We start from the raw sequence: 25,817 nt of genomic DNA, 5'->3' as shown, positions 1-25,817 counted from the left end.
TAGCCCGTGGTTGCCAACAACACAGGGCTCCCTCTACCCCGTACACTTTTCTTCATTCTCACGTCCCTGCTCTGTCATTTTCTCTCTCTCGTGCTCTCTAACAGGGGAAATACACAATGCTGAGCCCCAGTAATAATTCCTACAAACAGAGCACATCACTAAATACTCCCAGAGTACCTCGGCTTAGTCCCTCGGCTAACAAGAGGTTAAAAAACACTCCGACTTGTTTAACCTTGACTTATCAAGCCAATAATACAAACAACCCACCGTGAAAAACTAAAGCCATCAGTTTTAAGCAGTCTATTGCCATCTATAAAAAACTAGCTTCTGGACCATTAATGCATCGCAATAATCAGCTGTGAATAATTTTTACTTAGAACCACTTGGAATCGCCCGCACCCCAGTCTTAGCCAGCACCTTCAGATCCATAACTACATACAATATGATAAGCAACTGAGACGTGGAATTTATTTACCACAGCATTATCAGAGAAAATGCCAAGCACTTTTGATTTTACACTCACAATGGGTTACGGATCAAAGCCCTGCTATCAGCACTCAACATTATCCTCTCAAACGGACCTGAGAAGAAGCACTCCATAACCTCGGCTGCGCACAGAATTTTTTTTCAGACACAACAGATGAAATTCACCTTGCTTTGGCGTTCATACACACACAGGGACACACACACAAGCTACAACACTTGAATACAAAAAGGGCAAAGGCCCTTTTTTATTTGCCATGTCCAGGCAAAAGGGAAGATGAAAGGACATAAATCCACTTTCAAGGTTAATATTCCTGCTTGTTTTGGCTCCCTAACGAACCACCTTTTTATTGACCTTGGACCTTAAAGTAAATAGTAAGCCAATGCAAGTATATAATAGAGCAACAACCACTAAAATTATGCGGGGTGGCATTCTGGTGCCAGTTTGACATAAAACACAACCTCAAGGGGCGTTAAGCTAGCGTGCTCCTAGTGCCCGTCCCAGGCCCAGATAACCCAAAGAGTTGCGTCAGGAAGAGTACCTGGGATAAAACTGTGCCAAATCGAACATGTGGACCCATCTGCTGTGGCAGCCCCTTGGGAAATCAGGGAACAGTTGAAAATCACCAGATTTTCGACACCCAAAGAACCAGATTATATACTTAACTACATACTACAACTAAGAACCACCCAATAGAAGCGTGGCCTAGTCTCACTGGAATAATCACACTGAGATTAGCTATGCCACAAACATAGCTAACTAGACGGCCAAATTTGCCATTGGCTCCAGTTAGTGCATTGATCACGATGGAGAATACTCTCAGAAAAAGTGGTCAGAGCAGTCTTGTTGATCGGTTCACACCCTGTGTGACACTGCAGCAGATCTGGGGACTGATGCATTAAAGTCTGGGCAGATCTTGACTTTTCCCTCACAATAGGTTACAGATCAATTTTTGCAAACAAAGACAGAAACAATATCCACACGGTGGACATGGGCACAAATACGCAGCCTTCATTCACACTCCCACAATTACACCTAAACAAATATAGAAAACCTCTAACATTGAGAGGCTCAGCGATATCTCAATCACGGTTATCAAACATCAATCATCAATCATTTAGAGCTTGAACCTTGAACCTTGAGCTTGCATTGAATCAGACTTGACAAAGTGTTTGGCAATTCAGGATCAAATGATTTGATCATTACAGCAAATTAACGGCTCCAATGTAAATTAAAAGACTGAAAGTTTGTAATTATTTGTGAGTTCTGAATTTCACTACTCGCTCATATGATTTCAAATTAGACATTATGTAGACTTTCCACTTGCGGAGTAAATCCTTAAAGGCTAGCTCTCACACGGGCGAGCAAATTCTGAGGTCAAGATTTGCTTTAAGTGTTATAGCTAGTCTTCTTGGACGGTGAGTCAAAATTTAATATAATATAAAACATTTAATATAAAAACATTATATACCACTAAATAATCTTTCATCGTATGCAACTGCCATTAGAGTATATGGATGTATGTGTTTACAGTAGGTAAAGGTTTGGCAAATCGGAAATTTCATGACAGTCTTTTTACTTTCTTTCTTTTTTGTCTTATTTTTTTTCTTACATTTTTCTGTCTCTCTGTTTCTAACATAATTTTATTTGCCGTGCTCACCCCTCAGCTCTGTGTCTACCAAACATAAGTGGATTTTAAGCAAGATGTGTGCCCCTTGGGTTCTCAGTTTCTTCACTGCTTAATTCAGGTATTTTTTTTTATTTTCACGGCAGCGTAGTTAGCATTGTTGCCTTACAAAAAGAGAGTCCTGGGGACACCGAACACCTGGGGTCTTTCTGTGTGGAGTTTGCATGTTCTCCCGGTGTCTGCGTGGATTCTCTCCAGGTACTCTGGCCAAAGACATGCATGGGGTTAGGCTAACTGGAAATTCTAAATTGACTACAGGTGTGAATGTGAATGGTTGTCTGTCTCTCTGTGGTAGCCCTGCTACAGATGGGTGACTTGTCAGGGGTATACCCCAGGCTCCAACACACCCACCAACCCAAAATTATACAGTTGTAAGAAACAGATGGGTGAATATTTTGTTACTTTACTTACACACACATAAACATACACAGTGAAATTTTCATCCTGCGGTAACCTGAACTTACTACACAGCAGTAAATGCAAATCTTCACTTAACGAAAGCTTAAATTAAGATTTGTTTTTCCAGCAAGTGTTGACAGTGTATGTGCACCTTTCTAAAGGATGTGGTAGCTCATGGCAAACATATTTGCTCTGTTCACATTAATATTCAGCTACAACATTTGCTCTTATACCGCTAGTCAGCACAAGTGTAAATAACATTTGCAGCTTAAACATTTGTAACATGTAACTGTTCCCATGCTGCTTGACATTTAGCCGCTAGGCACACCGAAACATTAAAACAGCACATCATAAGATCCACAGATGGGTGACAAAGGAATAACCCGAATAAGCGAGTGGGGAACACAACCGACCCAGATGCTTTCACACAGGTGTGCGGCATGGTACAATTAAGCAATTAACAACCAATCACACTCTGTGGCATGTATAAAAACGCTGAGCAAGACCCAGTTTGTTTGCAAGTTTGTTACCAAGCTTGCAAGAGGAAATGAGCCAGGTTTGGGCGTGGACATCAGACGCTTCAGTCACAAGGCGGCTAAACCTGCTAGTGTTTCAGCAGTGACAAAAGTACGCCTGTTTTTAGATGTACTGGAACGACATCTTTAAATAGGTCAGAAATTGACAGGGAACACTTGATGACCATGATGCTAGTGCATTAGTGCAGTATGGAAGGAATAACAGAAGAGCAACTTTTCCTTAGGTGACTGAGAATGGCAGCGCAAGATGTGATCTGACTCTGTTAACAAAAATAGTCTGTCGACAATTACACAGACAGCGATGTTATAGTAGGGTTTCAGTGCCTAAACCTCTTATTACAAAGATGAATGCGCATTTGAGAGTTCAGTGGTGCAAAAAAAACATAGATGTGGGAGAAAAAAAAAGTGATACAGTCAGATGAGTCACCCTCCCCATATTCTCAACAAAACGTTAAATGTGTGTATGGTGTATGTCAAGTAAACTGTACTTTCAGGCCACTGTTTGATCCCTGCAGTGAGGAGTTCCAGTGTCTCTCTTTTACATCTTTGCTGGCATGGTTTATGTCCAGGGACCAAAGATGCTCTCAGACACCACCTTTATCCTGTGATGAAGCTACAAACAAAGACCCTATCTAAGGGGTCACTACATATGCTACTACCTTCACAGTCACCAAATCTCAACACAGCTGAACATCTTGATGGATTACTAGACTTTAATCTTAAAATTAGAGTCAATTTAAAATGAAATGGTTGTCTTTAACGTTTTCTTCACGAGATGAAAGCCTACAACAGACACACAAACCTGACCTCTATCATTACTATCACTACTTGCATGTGTCTACATAAGGCAATCAAGAACTACACTTTTCAGCTCCTCTCTCCATCATTCTACTCCTTACGTGTAGAATTCCAGATGTTAGCAATCTGCATTTTTCTAAAGGACCATTCAGATGGCATAATCTATATTGCTAAATTCAGTTATTATAAACACAGACACTACTGTCCTCAGCTCAAAAGAATCAAGCACTGTGTGTGCCTTTGAGTCGTACATGTTTCAGTTGCTCTATTCTTGTTACCACATCAGGCATAAGATAGAAAGACAGGTAGTCGACCCCGACTCTGACCACCAACTGCCATCCACAGACACCCCACGCCCTCAACAACCCCATCCACCTCATCATCAAAGCTGTGAATAAAAAAAAAGAGAACAAAATTGCCCGTCTTCCTCTTCCTTTTTCCCCCACTCTCTTCATATCACAAGACTCTCCCTCCATCTACGAGTCTGAGAGGATACCAGCGACCAAAGGGTCAGTAACATGGCAACCAAGTCAAAAGGCTTCCATGCCTGTTACTCAGCAGGGTGCTGGCATTTACTTCTCCCATCCGCCCCCCTGTTTCATCCTTGAGGCCCCAAGCCCCACCCAAGAGCCTAAAAGAAATCCACTGTCCTTGCTTTCTCAGCTGCCTCCCTCTTCCTGAGTTAAGAAAACAATATTCCACAAACAAGAAAAAGAGAACTTCCTGTCCTTTTGTCTGTTGGGCAGGCCAAAAGGTGCTGTTTATTGCACTCCACTGCATGATGCTTGCCTCTACACACACGGACTCTTTTTGATGGAGGGAAAAAAAGCGTAAAACCCTGTGTTTTCCTTCTATGCAGATAAAAAAACCATTGCTTTTCCTTCTCATTTTCTCAGACAAAGAAGTGAAAATATATGTCTAGGCATGTAGTTTAGATTTAGGTCATGGAGGTTGTTTCAATCTCTGTGAATTTCCATAAGACCTTTTTTTTTTGCACAAACAGTCAAAGCAGAATACACCGTGTCAGAGCCAGTCTTCGACCAGCTGCTTGTTTCTTCACAGCATGTGGGCAAGATTTCCTCCAAGGTTTTAAATGGGTCACATTCTGGCTGAAGATGTCAGAAGTTATGCTTGCGCAAGTGGATAATCCTGAATACTTTGTTCAATATTGTAATTATGATTTTATCTCATTTCCAGGAAACAAAATTGGTGCATCACACTTTTGCACCTGTAGGTATTGTGCTTTGTACTGTTGCACTGTTGTGCATTTTGAGTCACTCTCTTGTACACTGTCCTGCTGCAGTAATATTTACAAGAAAGACCAAAAATAGGTTGAATTAGGCTGAAAATTGTTCCCAACAAATGCACTTCAATTCTGTCTGACAAGCATTTGCACAAAAAGAAAAAACAACAACAACAACAAAGCCCAGCAGTTACTAACAGCTAACATCTTGAAAAAAATAATTTAACCTACATACAACACGAGTGACCCAGTTTATTAAATTTAAAGTTCCACTGAGAACTACTAAAACTCTGCTGAAAGTAACAGGTCTTTTCAGTTTCTGGTAAGTCGAGTGTCAATTTTTCCAAATAAAATGGTTCATAACTGACTGCATTTTGTACTACGTTCAGTGCGACTAGATCAGGATGTTCAATCCAGACGAAACATAAAGCATCAAACAAAAGAAAGGTCTGCAGAATCCTTGCATGTAGACAACGTCCAGCTGAACATGGTTCAATTTATCAACCTATCAAAGTTCAGATTAACTGAGACTGTGGATTATGCAAGTGTGTCACTAAGGACATTTTCTGAATAATGAAATAAATGGACTAAGAATGTGAATCATAATGACTTTGTAAAGCTCATTAGATCCCTATAATGCTATATGAAGCTGCATTTGACACAAAGACTACTGCTGCTACATAATGGTGAAAACTCTTGCAATTACTCAGCTAAATCAACCTCCCTTCCCACATAACAAATCCCAATTTAACCAAGAGATTTAAAACCAAATTACTACAAAATGAAAGATAATCATGTTGATTCACTTTAAGGAACCACAACAACAGTTTTAAATTAAGACTTGGAAAAAAAAAAGTACCAAGAGTTTTATAGTTCATCTTTTTTGCATTGTGTGCATATGAGTGGACTTTAAAATACAACGTCTCAGCATCAATGGAGTGCATGATTATTAAGCAAGGAAATACTAGACTGTGCTACGTGATTATCTGCGTTTAATTAGTGCGACACAGGATGGCGAGAATGCAAATCAAAGACAACAACATCTTGACGCCATTAAAGAGAAACTTGGGTTTGCTTCACTACAATCATGTATCCATTCTGAATTTGCATATTCAATGTAATCAATGATGATGCATCAAAGGCAGTATTAACACACCTGTTGTAGTAAGGCAGTGCAGCAACATACAGAAATCCAGAGGAAATATCATTTCACATTCATTCCCAATGTCCTACTCTGCATTATTACTACTGAGGATTCCAGAGTGGCACGATCTAATACGTATCTTCAGAAAAGGCGCGATGTTGTGCTTATAATCTTGCTAAAGGAGGTGATACTTCACCATCTTGTGCAGTTCTCAGTGACAGAGAGAAGGACTTGCCCAGAGTGAAGGAGCTAGTGGCAAGCTCATCGATCAAAGACTGGGAAATGTCAGACGGCAAGTACAAGGCAGAGTTTTTATGCAACCCTCATGTCTGCTAAAGGTATACCTCACAGGCAGTTACAATGAATAACAATGTGTTCTTTGTTTCCTCCACAATTAAAACACATTTAGAGGACTAGTCCAGCCAAAAAGATCAATATTAATAGGAGTCTGGCACTCACATATACCACCTACTTCATATTGCTACAATGCCTTTAAAAATGGCTTCGCATTTTAATTTTAGCATAGAACTCAAAATTTAAAGCACAATCTTGCTTCTTTTGAATGCTACATATTTTATTTTAAATGATTTTTGCAAGCTTTCCTGTGAATATCAGTTGGATAATCTGTATATGTAACCAGTTTAATTAGCACCATCATGAAAGAATGGAAAACGCCATTACATGGTATATAATTCATAAACGTGTATTATTATTTTTTTGCATCTCAAAGCTTGTTTGTGAAATTTTCAGAATTATTTCCACATACGTTGTCTTCCTGCTTGGCTTTGGAATACTGTGCTTCATTTAACTGAATTTTGCCACAAACCACAGCTCTGCACCATAGAAAGTCAATCTAAGATTGATCTAATATAGGCAAATCATATAGCAACAGCAGGAGAAAGGTATAAAATGAAAGGTTGTATATATATATCTATCTATATATATATATATATATATATATATATATAAGCAGACAAATATATATATATATATATATATATATATATATATATATATATATATATATATATATATATATATATATATATATATAGATATATATATATAGATATATATATGTATCCTGATGACAGAGAATAGAATGTCAAAGGATTAAAAATATGATCCAGTTATACCCATCAACGAACGATAATAAGCAAAATTACATTGTAATCAGCCAAGATACAATTCAGTGTTCGGCTAATGTGCTTTTGTGAGAAAAAGAGCTATCTAGTTATCTAGTCTTATTCTCAGGGACTGACACTGTTTACCTAAAGACACCTGAAATGTTCCATAATCTGCAAGATAATTGCACTATGAATGAAAAATGGCAAACTAATTATTCTTTCCCCTTCTGAAGAATGTACAGTATAGTGTAATGGAGGTCCGCTGCAGGATACCACTTTTAGTGCACAGGCTGGGGGGGGGGGGGGTATTCCACTCTTCATATTCAATATAAGCAAGAGGCAAAGACATGCTACAGAGAAAAGGATAAAGGAAAAGTATTCCTGGGAACAGGGAGATAAGAAAGTTATAAAGGCACTGAGAAAGACTGAGTGTGGAGGGGAAGAGACTGAGAGAGAAAGAAACAGTGAAGCGGGTCTTCTGTCCAAGCCATTACCTTGCTTCTTGAAACACTACAGTGAGAAATGTGGGTATTGTTCAGTGGATCGATCCATCTGTATGCTGCATAGAAGGCAAATAAAGTATATTCTAATTACAAACTATTTTGCCGGAGCTTTACAAAACAAACTAGCACACCTACAGGAAGGAATTTTCTGCCACTGCTAAATTCTGTATTTTGCAAGCAACTCACTATTCACAGCGTTCCCCACATGAGCAATTTTAATAAACACAATTCAGAGACTGTTACCAAAAGCAGATTAACACACATTAGCAGTATTTGTGTACTACTAATATAATTTTTCTTGCCCTGAGAAGTTCAGCTCTACAGTTTAATACTATGATCCTTGCTAAATATGCAAGGATCTGACACAAGATCTAGCTGCTGAATCACTTTCTGACGTCTACGATTCTTTAGTCAAGTGTGGGCAATCTTAACAAATCTAATAAATACTGTTAGCTTTGCTGCTCACAACTTTCTCTCACATCACGTCTCCTCCCTTGTTCTATTCCTGTATAAAAGATTTTTCACAGATTTTTAAACATGCTGACATTTGTTACTAAAATGTCTGGCCTGTTCCTTTGGTTGTATAACATGCTCCATCCTGTCTTGTGGTATCTTTTAATAACTCGTGCCTTTTTCTTTGGCTACAGTACAGTTACGAAATTCCGATTACCACCTTTTTTTGGCCTCTATGGCTATGCTTTATTGCTTTTATTTGCTAATGTCTTAGCCAGTGGCTAAGCAGGTTTCCTCACTAAAATTAGATGAGCCGAGCTTCTAAGCTGAAACCACTCTGGGAGGAACACACATAATTTCTTTCCTGTTGGTGCCACGCTGTAATCAAACGATCGCAGGTCTAACAAAGAAATTGAGGATATAAGGGGTGCGTAATGAAGGCCAAACTCAATGACAGCACGTTTGCAGCTGTAATTTTAATGGCAAAGTATTCTATTAGAATCTCAACAAGCCTTAATTGTATAAAGCACAACCCCACTAAGCCGAATGATGTCATCTGCACATGCTGTCGGTTTAAATGTGGCCTTCCGAGACGAGCGTGCAGCCAGTGACATTTAATTGGAGGACAGAAAAAGTTATGGAAGCCTCGGAGAGACGAAAGGGAAAAGGGAATTTCTGGGATGACTTCACGTTTGTCAAAGAGATAAATAAAAGATGATAAACATGGATTAGAGGGGCCATTTTGTCTGTGGGCCTCTCTCTTTTAGTCCTGGTGACTTTGAGAAATATGTCTCTAAATTTAGCACCAGCTTTATCAAGCTGAGGCAATCCAGGGAAAAGAAGGACTTGGGAATAGAGAGCGCAAAAGAAAGAGACAAGGTTGAAAGGTATCTAAAAGACAGGTTCAGCAGACAAAAAGATTGAGGGTAGTTGAGGGGGATGCATTGTCTGTGAGATCCTGTCCATCACTTGCCACCTTCAGAATGAAAATACATCTTCACTAATATCCCCCACTCTCTCTCTCTCTCTCTCAAACACACACACACAACCACAGGAGGAGAAAGATGTGAATTTCAATTAAGCAGGTAAGGAAATTAAACTAGTAATACAGGTAAAAAGTCATCCAAGAAGATAAAGGCTCTAATACTGCAAAGAGGGTAGAGAGACGAGGCGCACGGACAGAAAGACAAACTCATTCACACCCAAATATGCCGCACGTAACACGAAGCCAGAATGAAGGTCAGAAGAGTTCAAATGTAAAACTACGCCTCTACTTTCATTGAAACATCAGTACTGTCTGTCTAATAACTGTCCACTCCACTGTGGAGCAAAACAGGAGCCTCATTAAGTGGCACAAACATAATTACCAATAACATTAATGAATTCTTTGCCACTATTTACCTGTAATGCATTCATAGATGCTAGTGTTTGCTGGCGTTTTTATCAACAGTGGAGGCCCTGTCTACTTTATGCATATTAAGTGCTTCAGATAGCGCGGCTTGCCAAATCTCTGTATTCTTTAAAAACTTTAAAAGTAGCCACCCCAGCTAGAAAATGATTCTGAATGCAGCCACCGTATTACTTACTTCTTGGGTGAACTGGCATTAGGCATGAACTGTTTATTCAGTGGAAGGTTAAGGTCAAAAGAGAGGAAGCTTCCGGAAAAGATGTCATGTTTGTTTAATTTGAAAATGGAGGTCAATGCAATTTGGTTTACTGACAGCATGCTGCCATCAAATGCTAACTACGGGTTGACTTTTGGTAAGAGAGCACTGCACCAAGTGCAGAGTCATTCAACTGCACTGCTTCATATCCTGCGTTTGTTCTTCATTGTTGTCTTCCATGTCAGTTTGTGAAATAGTCACAAAAAGAAATCTATTATTTTGTGTTTATGAATTATGTATTTTTGAGTTATTGAGCACTAAACTGGAACTAATGCATTTTAATAGGACATATATTCCATGTCAGGAGCATGGATTACATTTTAAACCAAACCACAATATTATTGTAAAGCTGCTCGAGTAGTGTTTATTGTCTAAGGATTTAATGTGCAATATATTTGCAATTAACAATGTATTTAAAAGTGATGCATGAAAAACTATGACAGGTAGGATTCAGACCTGAGTTGCTGGAACGACAGCAGTAGCGGTTTTTGATACGGGCGACACGAGCATCGGAAAAAAAAAAAATTGCTCGTACTCATGCTGCCCCGATGTCATGCCAACGCATATTGGGAATGGCATAGGCACCGATCGGTTTTCTATCGCCCGTTTGCTGGGAGTAAAGGCGCCCTCCGTTTGCGAGGTGTGCCTGCTGCTTGCGGCACAGGGAGGAGAGGAAGGAGAAGGCGGAGCGACGGGGGATTCTCCGGCTGGCTGAAGCAGCATCTAATAACCAACTCGCAAAATAAAACAAAATAAAATTAAACCAACAAACACGAAAACACCAGACATTATGATACAGACTTATAATTTGCACCGATGTTTTTTTCGAAATTCTATAAAGTGAGCGTGAGAGTCCTCGGTGCGCCTGCTCGCTGCTGAAGTCAAAGTAAACTTTATTGTCATCTCTGCTACATACAGTCCAGTATATAGAGAGACGAGACGACGAGGCTCCAGTTACAGCAGTGCAAGTAAACAAATAATATATAAAAAGAAGAGTAAGAAAATAAATATACACTTTAGGACCAGGGGTAAAGAGATCAATAACAATTTAAAATTTATAATTTACAGTTTGATTTGATTTAAAGTCTCACACACAACCCGTCGAAAGGGGAGGGGGTCCGGCTGCCTCCAAATAGAGCACATTTCATTCATAATATTGTAAATCCAAGCCAATTATGTATTCATGATTTGAATCCTGGGTTGTGTGAAATCCCAGAAATGCACCCTAGACAAAGTGAATCTGTGAACTAAGGTGTTGGTCTATTAGGTTATGTTGTGGCGATCCTCGAGTTGGGGGATGGGTGTTTATACTGGAGTGCAAAATTAAAACCAATGGAAGATGGACAAGAAAAGTTGAAAGCCATCAGGTCCTCAGTTTAGAAAAAAGAGAAAAGAAGAGGAGGAGAAACGAGCAAAAGATACAGGTAAGCAGATGTGTCATTGGATAATGGCAGGGCATCCTGAAACAATCAGAATCAGAATACTTTATTAACCTCTAAGGAAATTATGTGGGTTACAGTTGCTCCAAGAAGAAATGGTAAAAATAGCAGATGGTAACAGACTAAACTCCAAACAATACATAATGTTACAGATTTTAATATTAATTAGTCATTGTCAGGTGTTGATTTGTCCTGTTCTCATTGTATGACGAATTATGATGGCTGTTTGGTAGCCGTTTGCAACCCATGCATACTCTCTCGCTCTTCATATGTGTGTGTGTGTTTCTCTGGTGAAATTCAGTATGGTTCCGACAACAGTTTTATGTTAATGTTCAAGCTTTAATATGTTTTGTGTGTGTGTCTGTGTGTGTCTGTGTGTGTGTGTGGGGGAGGGGGGGGGGGGCACCAGCGGTAGTGTTCGCCCAGGGCGCCAAACAGGCTAGGACTGAACGACAGCTTAATCTTCCACCGCCCCTCAAACATCCAAATGTGGAAATTTTCTTGCTTTTTAATCATAATGTTGAAAAATTCACACCAACACAAAAAAAGTTGAAAATCTGTGCCTGGAAAGACTCATCGATAGATTGTAGGTGGTGAATATAATAAATTCAGCCCTTCCTATCTGCTCCCCTATTTCCCTAAAATTGTCCTTGTTAAGATACAAGCTTTACATAGAACGCACATTAAAATGAAAGCACATAATGGCAGCAATTTAAACATCTGAAAATCTGGTCTATCTGAGTATCTGGACTCAGGCCGTGACTGCTGTGCCACATTATATTAGCAAAAATCACCTGGTGTCACAATAAGAGTTTAATGTCTCAAATTTCTTTGTGCACATGTGGCGCATGCTGGCATGCATGTCCCGGCATATTCAATATTCATTCAGAAGATGAAGTCCAAATGAATACTTAACACCCCGTCAATTGAGATTCATCGGATGTTCGTGTTTATTCATTTACCAGTATACACATCTGCTCAGTATTACATGGGAGATTAACTAGTTCCATGTGAAGGATTTATCTGAATGGAGAGTCATCATACACCTGTATTCCCTAATGACATAGGTAAGGGCTTCCCCTTACTAAATTAGTCAACTAAGTGGTTATTACAGACTTATTCTAGTGAGGTATTTTTATTCACTCATTTTCTATTTTCTATGCTGTCTGTTCCTTACTTAAAAACTGCAGAAGAAGGAAAATGATTTTGTTTCAGAAATACCTGCCTGTTTGTGTGTAATAAAAGACTTAATTTTACAGACTATTAGCAATTTACTTGAGTGCATGTATGGATTATTATGTTGTAAATGACTGTATTCATTTGACAAAAGTTAATGAAGAAAGAAGGTGAAAATAATTTGGAGCAATATAAATGCAAAGCGAACAGAAGGTCAAAGTTGGCCTAATTAAAAGTGCTATAAAATTGGCTAGTGCAATAAAATGCCGCATGTAGCTATCAATTAGAAATCACAAAATGGTCTTAGGCGGTAGCAGCAAGGAAATGAATCTGTCAACACTTTTCATTATTGTATGATAACACGGGAGAAAATTAAGTCACAAAATAACTGTTACAAGCCAAAGTTGAACTGCTTGTGATTATTTCACATTCTCGACTAGCAGGAGAAGGGAAAGGAGGGGAGAGGAGGGTTTTCTGTGTTTTTTCACCCTATTCGCTGGGATGTTTTTGCATTTCCCAACTGTGTGTCACAGGGGATCTTCTTTTAATGAATCAAGGTGAAAGCACAGGCAGTGGTCCAAATTCATGGCATTGCTTTACCACATGTAGAGCATGTAGGTGCAAGAAGACTTTTTTTTCTTTGGTAATTTTGCATCCAGAGATGCTGGCACAGCAGCGGCACACCTGCAGCGCAGCCGCAAAAAAAAAAAAAAAAAAAAGGTTGGATTAGAAGGAATAAATTACCAGTTGATGTGGTAGAAGCCAGTGTCAATCACAGTCAATTAAATTAGGTCCCCTCATTTCTTTTAAAAGCAACAAGCTCCACACCATGTGGTTAAAGCAGTTTTACTTTAAAAGGAAGTCCAAACTGGCAGCCCCACGAAACCCTCTGAACGGAGGCAAACAGTGTGTGTGAGGTGCATAGCTGTGAGCGGCAAATATTAGAAATTGAAAAAGTGCTGGCAAGACATATGATATCCAATTTACCATTGAATTAATTCACTGGAAATACTGAAATCTCACAATTGGCACAATAAATCAAATTTGTGAACAGCCAAGCATGGCGCTGACATTACCTCTGAATATTTTCTGAGAATGGATAATGTGCAGTAATTACTTTAGTTAAGCAATGGTTTCAATTACATAGAGAACATTTAAGTCCCACCTGAAACGGTATTTAATCCTTTCTTTTGTTAAAAAAAACACTTGACTAGTATTTATGATCGGTGGAGCAACTGATACAGTCAGACTGAAAGAAACCAAGTTGCACGACAAGGTCACTAACTCAGAAAGACTGATTAATGTGTGGAGGTGATGGTTTGTTACTGTTTAGAACTATGTGAAGATAATTAGCGCTGTCTCACATGGACTACAAAGACCATCGAGCTGCAGAATTACTTATATTGTTAGGTGGTGGTGGGGGGATTCATAACCTGCTGTCTATAATAACCACTGTTATTTTATTAATTCAACATGCACTTACTCCTTTATATTTTACAACTGCAGGACAAAGCAGCTCACAATTTATACACAAAAAAAATGTACAGCAAATGTTGGGTCTGTGTTTCCACAAGCCCCGCTAATTCTAGAGACTTATTCATCATGAAGAAAACAAGACAGTCGATCGATCGATTATTTGCGCAAGGGAGGCCTCGTCTGTGTCCACCACGAAAATGACCCCCAGATCTGACCTCCTCCTGCTACCTTTTATTGAGAGACAGTTCACACAAAACACGTCAGAACAAAGCCACGCCCCCTTGGTTCTAAGACAAAGCATTTTATGTATATGTGTGAACTTCTGTAAGAATGTGTGTGTGTGTGTGTGTGTGTGTGTGTGTGTGTGTGTGTGTGTGTGTGTGTGTGTGTGTGTGTGTGTGTGTGTGTGTGTGTGTGTGTGTGTGTATGACCTCCTGCTGACCAAAGGGTCGTAAACACAGGAAGCTTACATCAAAAGCACAAGGATGTGTCTGTGATAAAAGACTACAGCCCCCCACCGAGAACCTCGAGAATCTGGAGGGAAGGACAGTGGAATTTCTTTCATCATAGTTAAAACAATGTACAAATGGTGAACATAAAAATGACAAACATTTAACAATTCACTCTAACACAGAAGAAAAAAAAAGATGCTTTCTGTTACAAGGTCTATTTTGTTATTTGCAGACAGAGCACTCAAATGCTGTCTAATAAAGTCACATTTTTTGACTTCTAAGTCACAGAAGTGCATAAGGTGCACTTGGAAATGAAATCACTCTGGAGACCATTTCATTAAGCATGAAAAAGAATTGAGTTTGACTCAGTTCTGGATGCAAAAATCTGCATTTGAACACTGTTCATCCATATGAAATATTGCCTATAAGTAAAATACCCCAAACAATCACATCATACACAAAATTATCGTTTTTAATATTCTGCCACTTTTCCCCTCAATTTTTCAAGCACCATGTGATCATTATGCACTGAGTCTGTGCACTCACACTGTGTCTGATGCATGCCTCACTTTTGTGCAAGCTCACTGTTGGGTCTGTGTTTCCACAAGCCCCACTAGTTTAGAAACTTATTCTCGTTAACGACAAAAACAAGACGAACATCTTTTACTTGCTAGCAAGGGAGGCGAGGTGTCTCAGAAAGCACCCTGAATCCTACCGCAGACTGACCCCGATGACGGCCTCCTCTTGCTGCCTTTTATTGACATGACAGTTACAATACACAATACAACACAAGCACCTCCCACCGTAAACCCCCCCCAATGGTTCTAAGACAAGGCACTATGTGTGTGTATGTGTAAGCATCTGTATGCATGTGCAAGAACGTGTGTGTGTGTGTGTGTGTCTCTCTCTCTCTGTATGCATGTGTCTCTGTTTGCATGACTTCCTGCTCACCAAAAGGATCATAAAAGCAGGAAATAACATCACAAGAAACAGACCTTCCAGGTAGAATGTATCTGCAATAAAAGCCTCTCCAGCCAGTGGTCAGAGACAAAGGAATGTCTTGATCCTATAGATTGAGCTAAGACCTTACAAATTTAAGAAACACAAAGACAACATTCAACAATTAGACTTAACACTCACTGTTTTACACACATACTGACACATGCACTGTATCCTACTCATATTACATATTGCTCATTTTGAGACTATACACAAATATAAGCATTTTCCCCTCCTTCTGGCGCCAGATTGTGTTTACATCTGAATTCTTTTCCGACTTAAATTAAATGCAAAATCTAATCTCTAGGACAGGCACATAAACAGACAAATACAAATTATGGTGAGCCCACATGAAAACACAACACAAATTTATCCAGATGATAAAATATGATGTGGCTGACACTGCCTCCAATGAAAAATTATTGGCATGAGCCAACATGTCAGCAGTATAATCGTGAATGATGTGCGGAAGAGAAAGGTCACAGCTGAGGACCGAGGCATTATGTAGAGGAACAGCTAAGCTCTTTAGCACCCTGACTTAGATGCAGTAATTCAGTATTGAAGGCTTGGTGTGTAACACATGCGTACCGTATATTTTTTAGGTACACAATATGACACATTGCAGCAGCAGCTGTCATCGTATAAAAATAAAAAATAAGCATACGACTTAAGCTCAGTGCAGAAAGTCACAGATTTTTTTTTCCCCATTTAGGTTGAAAAATTATGCATTATTATGAATCTGAGAACAGACAACTCCATATAACCTAGCATAGCAGCGCAGCCTCTGCTATTATACATCTTCCCTTGTTTTACCACAACCATATGAACATATCCAGATTTTCCAAGAATACCATTAAGATTTTATGTTACGTGGGACCATTGAGAAGCATATTTGCGCCATAAAATTGAATAATAATAATTTTAAAAGACAAATGTAAACTTACATTTTTGCCTTAAAATTAAGTAATGTCAGTTTCCAAGGGGAAGGCAGTGCTCAGTGCTACAGTCACGACACAGAAAACAGTGGTGCGACCAACATTATTTCAGCTGTGTGCAATTAGTTGCTTTGAGGGCTGTGACTACTTGCAACCAGTTGAGTCAAGTCCCCTATTTAGAGAGACATGTCACAGACAAGCTGTGTTCATCAGACTGACTGCAATGTGTTGGTCAACTGTTTGCATTTATAAATGAAACATAAATCTGTCTGTCTAAGGCAGACAACGACTGTAGGAGACGGGTTGCCTTCCTCCATATAAACTGTCTTGCAATCTAAAGTGGTAGTGAGGGTGTTCAAACTCTGAGGAAACAGCTGGTTGCTGCAACTACTACATACCAAAGTAAAAAGGTTCTATTATTTAAGCTAAATGCATTTTATATAACCTCAATTTAGAAGATTTTATAGTAAACTTAACTTAAGCTATCGTTAACACAGAAAAGTCTACTGTAATCAGTCTAGTTTTTTTGGGGGGTTTTTTAGAAAGCACTCATATTTGTGGATTTATAATGTGTTGAGAGGCAGAGACCTCAGTTTCTATCACATAGGCCACACAGGAACACTGGTTTTATTAACACTTGCACAACAACCATGAACATCTACACTCTTCATTAATCGCAACAGGACTCTCGGTCATTATTCTTGGCCACACAAACACTGAAAACCACAAAACACATCCACAACACTCAAAGCCTAGACATAACTGAAATAATGATCACACCACTAGTAAGTTAAAGTTAAAACATCAGCAGTCCCATGGGCATACTGCACAATATTACATATTCATGTACTGAAGCACAAAATAGTACAAAAGAACTACTAAACACAACTGCACTTGTGAATCCAGGAAAACTCAGGCTAAGTAGGAACATTTAGTGTAAATTCAGTTAAATGGACTAGCTTATATAAAACATGCATGCTTTATAAAGGACACTTGCTTTAGAACTTAGCTACAATGCATTATGCTCCTAATCTTGAAACACTTATATCCTGTTAACCTTTTTTATCTTATATCAGCACCATCTGTTTAAATGAAAAAGTAATTCACTCAAAATTTTAGCATTTTAATTAAACAACAAAGCTTTCAGTGGTTTCAGCTAATTACATAATATGTATACATTAGAGTGATAACAGATACACAGCAGTCACCTTCAACTAAAGACATTTTGCGGTGTAAAACAAAGAAAGCACAGCCGATGAGAGTGACAAGCAAAATAATAGCGCAGGTTCTCGAAATGTATAATTACAGCAAAGAATGTATTTTCATTAGTGGCTTGTTATTTGTTGTCTCATGTTTGGTTATTTTTTGAATGTTACTCAACTGACTGCATGAGAGCAGTGACAAAACAAATTATTACACTGAGAAAGGCCTTTATGTACTTATGAGTTACCTCTGTCGTGTGATCAAAGCTTGAGGAAAATGTTGTTAAATATATGCCGTGCAGCCTCCTCAACCCCTAAGCTTAGATCCAGAAATGTGTCGCAAACAAGCAGTTCAACCAGAAAAGGGCAACAAAAAGCTATTGACCATCACTACTAATCACACCACCCACAATAGCACAGCTAATAACCTGACAGAGCTGTCTAGCTCAAAGAATATCAGTCTTAATCTGAAAGGTTGGTGCCCTGAAAAAAATAAATAAATAAAAAAATCAGGACAGCACATAAAAACTGAACTGTCAAAGAACGTCAAAGTGAGAAAGAGCTATCTGGCGGACAAAATTCCAATATCTTACACTAGAATGACAACTGGATCCAATCATGGCAGAACACTTCAGTGAGCTGGTCAGGCATCCTTCCAGTCCGACAGACACATCCAACTCAAAATGATCACACTTAAGCTTCACTTTTATAATTACGAATCAACTGTGGATGCAGTGCGGCTGCTGAATGTTTAAAACCTTACTCCTGGAAATGAGTCACGAATAAAGCTTTAAAAAAAGAAGAAGAAAAAAAAAGACAGATTTACAAAACACAACATGTTCTGTCAGTTTTTTTTTTTTAAATAAAATAAAAAAATAATAATAATATAAATAAATAAGGACCAGTTAAATTCAACCTCAAAACTCCAACTAAGTCGTCTTAAAGCAATATCACACGTATAGCCTTGATGTGTACTTATTAATACAAAATAATCATATACTCAGAGATCCTCCTAAAACTTCTCCCCATTTTTCCAGTAAGAAATGCTGCTATTATAAATAGCCATAGGTCTATTTGTAATAACTTCACACATCTTGACACCCCTGAGCCTCTCTTGCTGTGGGTGCCATATGTCACTCTTTGTTGTACCGATCCCAGACAGCATGTACAAAAGCAGAACCACAGGTGTAAATTTATTGAGAAGCAATGAGAAATCAAAATTGGATGGCAAGGTAACGCGTCTGACAACACAATAGAACTCATCATCCTGATTAAGCTGGCCGTCCCTTTTTAATTATTCCCCATGTTTCATTCGAACGCGATCTCAAAGAGGTCACAGTTAAAAAATTAGAAATGCCTTCTAAAGCCCCTCCCCGATGTAATGCCTTGGATGTGTAGAGACTTGAGAGGATGGAGAAAAAAAAGATGTTATTGTTAAACCAATTTTTTTTTCTTTTTAATTTACAAGACCTGCCGCATTATTGTAGAGCGCTAATATCCAAGAGTGCTACAGCTGAAGAGGCCCCAAGGTCAGTGATGCTGCTGCGTTGTGCTGACCAAAGCCACTTAGATTCCTGGTGACATCGTGATCAGAAACAACTGCAAAAGCAAATCCTAATAACTAGCTGCGGTCGATTGTTTTGTAACTACAGCAACACACAAAAAAAAAACATCGGACAACACTAAAGTCGTTTACCATGCATATTTCAGGAAATGCATTGTTCCTTTCTAAGTACTTAAAGGCTATTTTCCAGGGAGCGAACAAAAGGTCTCCAGATGTTCTAAAATGTTTTTCCAGTAATCACAGTTTACCTTATTTCTGATCCTTTTTATTAGATTTATAAGCCCGAGAACACAGGTATAACACCGACCTGTGATGTATCTGCTCTGGTCTACCTAGTACATGTTGAACTTGTGTGTGCTTGTATTTGTATTTCTCGTGGTACGTGTATGTGTGTGCGCGCGTGTGTGTGTGTGTGTGTGTGTGTGTGCACAGAGGCTTTGATAAGAGGTCTTGAGAGGTATAGTGGAGGACCATGCCCTCCTCTCCTCTGCACGCCTCTCCTCTCTATCCTGGCTAGCAAGCTGTCCTCATTACTGTCAGTCAGCATCAGGTTTAGCAGTGCCAGGCTCCTGCACAGCCCTCTGTCCTCTCTGCCCTGCCAGCACTAGCCTGCCTGACGGCTGCCATTGGTAAGCATTGTAAGAGCCCCTCAATCCCCTAGAAAACCTAATTACTCTCCACCCGCAACCAAGGAGACCACAGCAGGAAAAAAAAGTGAAGCAGAGGAAAGAAGAATCGCACGCACGTACCCTCCATTTATAAGCGCAATAGCAATTATTCAAACAAAAGAAAATGCGTATTCGAATTATATTTGCAGTAAAATAAATAATAATAATAATAATAATAATAATTACACTAGCATTCACATTTACAAATCATTTATATTTCAGTTGAAGTATAAATATTGGTGGAAGGCATAAAAAAAGGAACACAGGATACATTTAGAAAGTGTGAAACATTAAAAGAAAAAAAAAATGCACGAATCAAACTGAGCATTGCTTTGACTACCCGTTAACTGGGTCACTCAGTTGGTGATTGTGTCTGACCACCAAACAAACAGTCATTCATATGACTCTGCTCTGGCCCCATTTTCATCTGGAGCAGTTCCACCGAGGCCACTGAAAGCAAAGGAGCTGACAGGTCAGGGATTTAAACCCATCTCCAGCTTCAGCACAGCAGCCATTACCACAGGGGGAAAAAACAACTCCTTGTGTCAACCTCCATCTGAGGAGGGGCTTATTCATGTTGGCTGCACATCTGCTTTTTTCAGGGGGTGACACAAGAGTGACAGCGAAGAATTCCCATCAAGTTGCTTGTCACTTTCCTGTCGTCTTGGTCAAAGTTGTCTTTGCTTACTATCGGACTGTCTCTTGGTCTCAGTGAGGAGCATTTAGTGTCAGTTGTAAAGCCTGATTTCAAAAGTGCATTTATTTCAAGAGATAAAGAAAATATTATTTTTCTTTCAGCTGGACATCTTGGTCACTCACCGGGATAAAACCTGTGCCACAAGCCTTGAAATGCAATGTCAGGTTTGGATAATAGCCTGCACAACACAACATTCGCTCTCTTTCTTCTACTCTGTGTGCTATCTGCACAGCAGAAATTGCTTGAAAAAGAAGAAGTCTAATAGGAAATAATGTTCTTTAACACTGAAAATATTTGGGAGGGCTCACAGTCATAAAGTGACGCTCACCAAAGATAATGATCCGGCATTCTGTTGCACGAATTACATTATAGACTTTTGTCCTTGAATATTCTTTCGGACTCGTGCAGCTGTGCAGATCTGAGTTGGAACGGGGAAGCTGGTGCTTTTAATAAATTCACAGGGACATTCAAAGGGGCTGGCAGCTACGGAGGTTTCATTTTCCCAGCAGTGAGCTGTGTCATTTAAAATAAGGATCATTTTGACAAGGGGAATATCATAATGCTAAATCTAGATCAAATAACTGAGCAAGGTGTAAGACTAGATTTACAAGGCCTTGTAATCCTGAAAGACTAAGACAGAAACGGGCACAGAAAGGGGAGGATGTAGCAGTGAGGAAGAATGATAGATTGAGAGATAAAATATTAAAAGAAAACAAGCAAAGGAGACAGTTTTGTTTTCAAATGTGGATATCAAACTACCTGTTTCCAATACAGTGTGTGTACATGTGGTCACAGCACAAATGGCCTGGGGAAGGGAATGCAGCTTTGTTAGTTGACTTCATTAAAACTTGAGTCTTGAAATTTCTAGAACCTCAACACACCTGGGAGGTTTTTTCTTCTGCAAGCAGCCACACAGAGCGCAAACAGTCCCTAAGAGAGATGTGTGGAACGCAGACAAGTGGAGAAGGTTGGTGCACTGGTCAATTTACCATTCACAGAAGAAAAAAAGAAAGAAAGAGGAAAGAAAAGAGGCAAAGGAAAAAAGGGAACGTGACGTGAAAAGACAGACAGGGAGACAAAGAAGGAGGCAAAGAGAAAGGGGGGAAACTCCAGCTGTCAGAGACAGGCCAGCACTAACAGAGGGCCGTCAACAGGGAAGCCACAGTCACAGCTGCCACAATCTAAAGTAAAATTCAGGACAGTGGTTTAATGGTGGATCTGTGTGATGCCCCTAAATGATCTCAACCAGTTTACTACCACAGTTACCTATCTTGCGTGCTGATAAAGCAAGCGGTTTGCAAATCTTGAGTTTCAGTAAAGAAAACTGCAGCGGCAAGCAAAACAAGCATCTCTCAAAGTATTGTCACAGTTGCTTTTTTTGCAGTACACATTTCTTTTTTCATGCACAAAGATTCAACATCCTATAGACTCCCAGAGACACACCGACTACCTGTTCTCAATGGCTTACATGGCAAATCCCTTTATGAGGTACAAGGGAAGGGTTACGCCCATTGCTCTGTAAATGGATGTTGCTCTTTCCTTTCATTTCCATAACAAGCCATCAAAACTCATCTCCCACTGAAGTGGCCACAGTCCCACTGGCAATTAAAATCATGCTGGGACATGCCATGGTTGTGTGTGACTCCACTGTGGGAAACAAAAGCACCGGCAGCAGCGGTAATGACGCCAACAGTTGAGTGGTAAATCTCGAGCAATGTCGGCAGAAGCCGTCTCTTTGATTTCTCCAGGAAACCCGGAGCGGGCCTCGTTTACACGTTTCAGTTTGAGCGTTACTGCAAAATATCAAACGAGAAGATCGCATGGAACAACATCAACTCATCTCTGTCTTCTTTACTGCCTTCTATATGCAGTGGCAGTACTGAAAAGGTGGGTGGGTTGTTGATAGTTTCTCTTTATTTTTCAGAGAATTTTCAATTTCTAAACAAGCATGAAATTTAGTTGGGGAAAAATAGCAAATCTGAACGGCAGATTTAAAACTTTAGGGGTTTGCAATAGACTTTAAAAATCTATCAAGCATCTACACTGATAACGAGACGATTATGTAATACTATCTGTCTGATTAAACCCAAAAGGTTATTAATCAGTCCCATTTTACCTTCCCATTATTGTTGTTATCAATTAGAGCAGGATGTTTCTCCACAAAAAAAGAAAACCTCCGTTTCTTACACTTATCACATCTGCTAACTAATTTCAAGATGGAAATGTAGGCAAATATTTTTACAGTTTTACAGAAAACTATAGTAAGTGGTGATGAATACATTTGGTATTCGCATCCCTTGTTCAAAAGTAACCTCATTGCAATGCATCTAAAGTACGTAAAGGTGATAATAAAATCATTTCTGTCAAAAGGGGGCAGGGATAGCTCACTAGGTAGAGTGTTGGCCCCATGATCGGAAGGTCGGTGGTTCAAACCCACCGAACGGCTACCCTGCGGTACCCCTGAGCAAGGTACTGTCCCTACACACTGCTCCCCGGGCGCCCAATTGCTGCCCACTGCTTCACTGATTGAATGGGTTAAATGCAGAGAGGAATTTCCCCAAGGGGATCAATAAAGTATACATAAAAAGGGAAACTACACGTTGAGAATTTGCAGAGAAATCGTGGCATTCTAAGGCTACTTTTAGCAGACTATCTAACAAAGCCACGGCTATCCCCAGCCAGGCTAAGAGGAGACGAGGCATAAATGAATGTGCATAAAGCACTTTGCATCACATCATCATTGTTTAATCCTTTCATTCTCATCTGTCAATCATCCTCAGATGCAACCTAATCCCTGAATATTTGTGGACCGGTCTATATTGATACCTTTGACATGACTTGTAAGCACAGCTTCTATTTATAATACAAAATGTTCTTTTTAAGTCATGAGATAAGCTTTAGTTGGGTGACATTATTCATTTGTAATGTGGGTGCCAGTTTGCATTTCTTTAGCCTGTTTTCTTTGATTGACAGGACCTGTGGTTATCTCCCCTCTGTGCCCTTTACCAATATTCTGGTGCAGATAGTCACAAAACCCCCCTAAGATTACTCAAATCATACATATACATGATTCTCAAACGCTGGGTGGAAATCAGAGGGAAACAGTGCTCTGTGACTTACTCGTCATATCTGCAAAAAACTGACTCGTACAAACAAAAACAAAAAAGTCAACTGTCTTATTATGACAGCAACTTACATTTCATACAATGCTGACATTAGAAACACAAAGGTTTCACATTTGTTCTTAAACGGGACAAATGAAGGCAAACTGATTTGTCGTACATGCTACGTCAGATATGAATCAAAATAAGGGCGTGTCCACTTTCAGGTACCCCAATAATCGTCTGTCGCTTTTCTCACTGTCTCTTGACACTTGGAACTGTCCGTGTTTGGGTCAGTGTCAGTTATGCCTGCTGATACAAGATGTTTTTCCTGTGATCCTGTCATCCCAGTGCTAACACCTTCAGTTGTTTACAGTGAAATGTCCTCCGTGTTCACCTTCACCTCCTGCCTGTTTTCAGCATTACTCTACGTGATGTACATACTGTATAGAGTTACTATGCCGCAGCGTTCGGCAGCACGAGGTCATTGGCAGGGTTCACCTGTGAGGTCATTGCTAGCCGTGAGAAAATTAACACTGATTGGTCTCGTCACGATTTGCTCCCCGAAGCTCGTGCCGCCGAGGCAACTGCCAAGACGAGCCTCCTTAAACAAATCCCTATTTCCAGGCAGGCACACAGCGGAGTTGGGGAAAAGGGACAAAAGAAAGTATCCGCCACAGAGAGACAGAGAGAACTTTCTAAATGGGAAGTTCTAAATTAGACTTCTTTTAAAGGTCTTTTAAAGTACAAACCCATGCAATGTTAATCTATCTGGCTTAATCCCATTGCTTTAAGATCCTTTATAATCCACATTCAATACAGCCATTTCTCTCCTCTAACAAGCTTGCCCTATAGCCATTTTATAAATCACTGGTACAAGGTTTGTGTAGTGCCACAAATTCTGTTATTGTGTCATTACTTCACTGAGTTATGAATCACGCAAGGTAGAATGACAAATATGTTTAAGACCTGTAGAACTGCTCAAAATATTGTATTTCTGTGTGAGTCATGGCAAAAAAAAAGTGGTATAATGCTCTTTTAAAAAAAGATCAGCAATAACCACGACAGCAGTGGAGTTTCTGGTTCACTTAAAAACTGGAAGCATCATCAAACATCTGAGCTGTTTTACTGCACCTTGGACATTTATGAGCAGGGCTTACAGCAGACGAAGTTAAAGTGATATACTTGCCACACAAGAAAACAGAGAAACACTGGTAGTTTTTCAGCCATATGCCGATATCCTTAAGTCACCATGTGCTGTGGCTTTGAAAGTCTGCACTGCCAATTCCTTATTTGAAACCTAACCAAGTCTTTAACAATGCCTCTCTCTGATCCGGTGGAAAGGAGAAAATCTATTATCGATTTCCACCTGGTTTAGGTGGAAAAAGCCCTGATAGCGATGCTGAATAGCGCTACAGTGTGCTGTGCTATAGCCTCCACAGTAAAAGCTGGGGGATGGTGTGAGAGGGCATGTCAACAAAGCCTTTGACTGTATGCCACAACACCATCTGCACATGCTGAATTTTTAATTGTCAATAGAACTGCTCAAGAACAGTAATCAAGAAGACAAAAGATAATGCGCATCATGAAGAGCCTGTACCACAGTTCCTGCGTGATTGGAGTTGGGCTTATTTTTTAAAATCACCCATTGTTTCAGTGCTAATTGTGAGAAATTCTACATGCATGCAACACAACAAAGATATTTCTTAATCACTTGTGATATTCAATCCCATTCAACTCCAGACCAACTCAACAGACTTCGAATTCAACCAGTAAATGCAATTCATCACTGTCACTGAAAAGTCACCAATCATCTCTCGCAAATTCAGTCAGGGTAATACAGGCCTGTTCACTCCAAAATATAATTCACCGTTCTGCATAATGTGCACCTTCAAAACCACATGAAAGGAAGGTCTTGATTCCACTTTCAAATAATCAGATTTCCTCCTTTCACCCAAATGTAAACGTTTCAACCAATAGCCTGCATTCTCTGCAGATATATTAGAGCCCGTCTCCTGTCAGTCATGACCCTGTCAAGTCAAGAGGCAAGTTGCCAAAGCAAGATGGTTT

The 25,817-nt window shown here is 39.6% G+C and overlaps 1 protein-coding gene across 11 annotated transcripts in view; it reads right to left on the bottom strand.

The window, feature by feature from the left end:
- msi2b (musashi RNA-binding protein 2b) overlaps positions 1-25,817 on the bottom strand; it is a 271,166-nt gene that overhangs the window by 233,916 nt on the left and 11,433 nt on the right. The gene's annotated exons all lie outside the window — the stretch shown is intronic.

This window comes from Haplochromis burtoni, unplaced genomic scaffold, assembly GCF_018398535.1.
Source record: "Haplochromis burtoni strain Fernald_Lab_line unplaced genomic scaffold, NCSU_Asbu1 Contig_115, whole genome shotgun sequence".
NCBI classification, from domain to species: Eukaryota; Metazoa; Chordata; class Actinopteri; order Cichliformes; family Cichlidae; genus Haplochromis; species Haplochromis burtoni.
The sequence above is the reverse complement of the archived record's forward strand: the minus strand, read 5'-3'. Positions and strand labels throughout refer to the sequence as shown.